We start from the raw sequence: 3146 nt of genomic DNA on the forward strand, positions 1-3146 counted from the left end.
AGCTACTCAGGTTGAGAATGACTGTAATGGCCTAGCAGTTTATGTGTGCAGGCCTGCCAAAGCAGCATTTGCAGTTGCAGTGCTCAAAATCATGCAGATTAGAAAAGGAGCTCTGAAAAAGTTATTTCTGATGGCACACGTTTCCTCATAAACTCAAGATGTGCCTCCTAAAGGTGGACCAAATGATTCACAAAATTGCAGTAGATCTCTATTTTGTGATCATTCTATGGGGACTTAGACATGAGGTCTATGATTGAAGAAAATGCTTTTCAGACTTTGTGTGAAGAATCCTTGATAAAAAGACCATGTTACACACATTGTGTTTCTGAACCAGCTGCAGATAATGATTTTCGTTCTGTGACATTTCCAAGAAAACTCTGGAAAATGGTTGGGAGTGACCAATTTCAATCCATCTGGTAGAATGATAATGGAACCTCCATAGTGATTGATGAAGATGTCTTTAAGAAGGAAGTTTTGGAAAGAAAGTCCCCTTTCAGAATATTTGAAACTGGAAGTATGAAAAGTTTAGTTAGACAGCTTAACCTTTATGGGTTTAGTAAAGTGTAGCAGAATTTTCAAAGATCTACTTGTCTAGCTGACTTTCTGGCAGAAGAAAAAGAAGTCTCTGTTTTAAGCAAGGTATTCAGAAATTTTAGTCTCCACTTCATAACTTATATATAAAATTTTATTTTGTACAGTAATCTATGGTAACATAAATGTAAAGCTAGATTTTGAAAATTGTATAAAACTACTAAGGCTAAAATTCTTTTTTTTTCTAAAAAATGAGGACAGTGCATTAAGTATTCAAGATTATGAGAAACTTTGCTAGCAACTGTGAATCTTATCAGAAATCTAAATAAAGGTATTAAAGCTGCTTTTAAAAAGGGGCATTCACCGTTACTGCAAATGCTAAGGTTTTAAAATTGATGACTATATTATTTAAATGTGTATTTTCCAAATAAGGAATTTCAAAAAATAGTCAGCAATGTTCATATTTTGATGATATTATCTTAGTATAGTAAGTGTGAAATCTGAGGTTTTTAGATTATGCTTATTGTATTCTTGTATTTTGGCTTAAAGTAATACTAAATATTTCTACTTTGTTTGTAGCTGCAGGTCTATCATAATCCAAATTTTAAATGAGGCTTTCCCCAGCTTTTTGTTAGAATAAAAAGAAGAGTTGGGATTAAAAATGCTTCTCTGGTATCTTCATTGGCTCAAGATTTCAGCAAGAAGCACTTTAAAGCAGGGGGTAATGTGGATGATCATAATTCTGGTTTTGTGGCTGACACTAGAGGAGAAAGTGCATTTTTACCTTCTGCAAATTTAAACATGCCTCTAAAAAGAAAGCCCTCTACTAGCCACATAATTGGTGATACAAGAACCCCGATGAGAGGTGATATTTCTCCTGCATCATCAATGTCAGTTAGACCACCAGAACCAATTGCAGTGGATAAATGTGCTATTTTAAATCAGTTGACCAATTTCCAGGTGCACTCATAAAGCAAATACACTGAAGCAAATGGCCATGTTGTGAATTTCATTACAACTACAAATTCTAATTCTCAGTACAGCAACTTATCTCCCATACAGAGCAATTATCTTGGACTGATGGTGGAGCCTTCTACTTTTCCAAATAGATATCATGACATATCAGCAAAGGAAGGTCCTTTTTCTAAACTTCAAGCAGAGAGCAACCCATGGTTTTCAGTGCCAGTGATAGCTGATACATCAGCTACCTCTCTTTCACGGCCAACTCATCAGCCAACTGCAGTATATGAACGTCATCCTAATTACAACTGATCTACCAGAGGACTACCAGACAAGGCAGGATAACAGATTAAAATTGATTTTGGAAAATGTCAACAAATATCTGCAAATTTCTTATAAAAACAATAAATATACAAGTGTACCTGTATTTTCCTTATTTTTTAAATACATTTAAGAGTAAAATGGGAGACAATGTTAACATTAAATAAAAAGATATATTTGATTGATATGATCATTTGATGGAAAATTATGGGAGTAAATTTGAATAATTTCTTATAAGGAAGGAGAGAAAATGGAAGAATTTTGGAAAAGACTAAAATATGTAGAGAGGAAAATGTACTAAGTGGCTTCTGGTTCATCCTGGAAAGTATTAAATGTTTTAAGTTAGATTAGGTTAGGAACAGGAGATAAATTCAGAAAACGGTCCAGGGATCATGATCTCTATTTTGTCATCCCTGAAATCATAAAGGGCTCATGATGTAGTCTCAGATGGCACATTAAACATGTGGTAGAATTTCAAGGAGTAATTTTATTTATAGTCTTATTTGTGCTGTTCTCAAAGCATTCCAATTGGTGCATTCATTTCCTCCCCTCAAGAGTCTACACTATATTATCTGGTGAATACTTTATGTTGCTTTTATGTTGCAGCCAAGGCAAGCTTATGTCTTCAGGGTGGCACTTAAAACCTTTCCAACTCTAAGCCCACAAACTCAACATAGTTTAGTCATTTTTTTATACATCTGGCATCTGAATACCTTGGCATAACTTTATGTTTCATTGTATCTGGAGATACATCCAGGCAAATGCTTGTCAACCATGTTAACTTCAAACTCACATCTTTTGCTCCAGCTCACCCTTGAACTTATGATGTCCTCCTTTTACCTACTTAGACTTTCCCAGTCTTAGCATAGAAACCACCTCCTCAAGATATTTTCTGTCTATCCCCCTTTCCCCAGCACATTAAGCACAGCACATGCCACAGGATGCATTTTAGTATTTAGTGAATGAAAAATAAGTGTTGACTTTAAGCAAAATCTACTTTCTGAAACAACAAAACTCATGGTTTTCAAAATATTTCGTTATGATCTTTACTCTTCACTGCAAACTAGCTCTTTCCATAGCCCAAGTACTAGTCTCTCCAGACAGTATGTGGAGGTAGGTACAGGAGAGAAAGTATTATTTTCTTCTTTATTCATGCCTCCAGAGTCCTAAAGCATTCCATTCTCATTTGCTGGATATTTTGCTGTCTCTTCCTCACACACCAACCCCAAAATAACTGATTCTCATCCCCATACCAATAACTATATTGTCTTCTAATTAATTTACTTCTTTGAATCAGAGTTTTGTCCAGAAGGGACATTGCCAATCGCAAACAT

General features: G+C 35.0%; 1 pseudogene; it reads left to right on the plus strand.

Annotated features, from left to right (window-relative positions):
• Positions 1-225: 225 nt before the first annotated feature.
• LOC116661693 lies at positions 226-1832 on the plus strand (annotated as a pseudogene).
• Positions 1833-3146: the final 1314 nt, after the last annotated feature.

Source organism: Camelus ferus, chromosome 36, assembly GCF_009834535.1.
Source record: "Camelus ferus isolate YT-003-E chromosome 36, BCGSAC_Cfer_1.0, whole genome shotgun sequence".
Classification (NCBI taxonomy): domain Eukaryota; kingdom Metazoa; phylum Chordata; class Mammalia; order Artiodactyla; family Camelidae; genus Camelus; species Camelus ferus.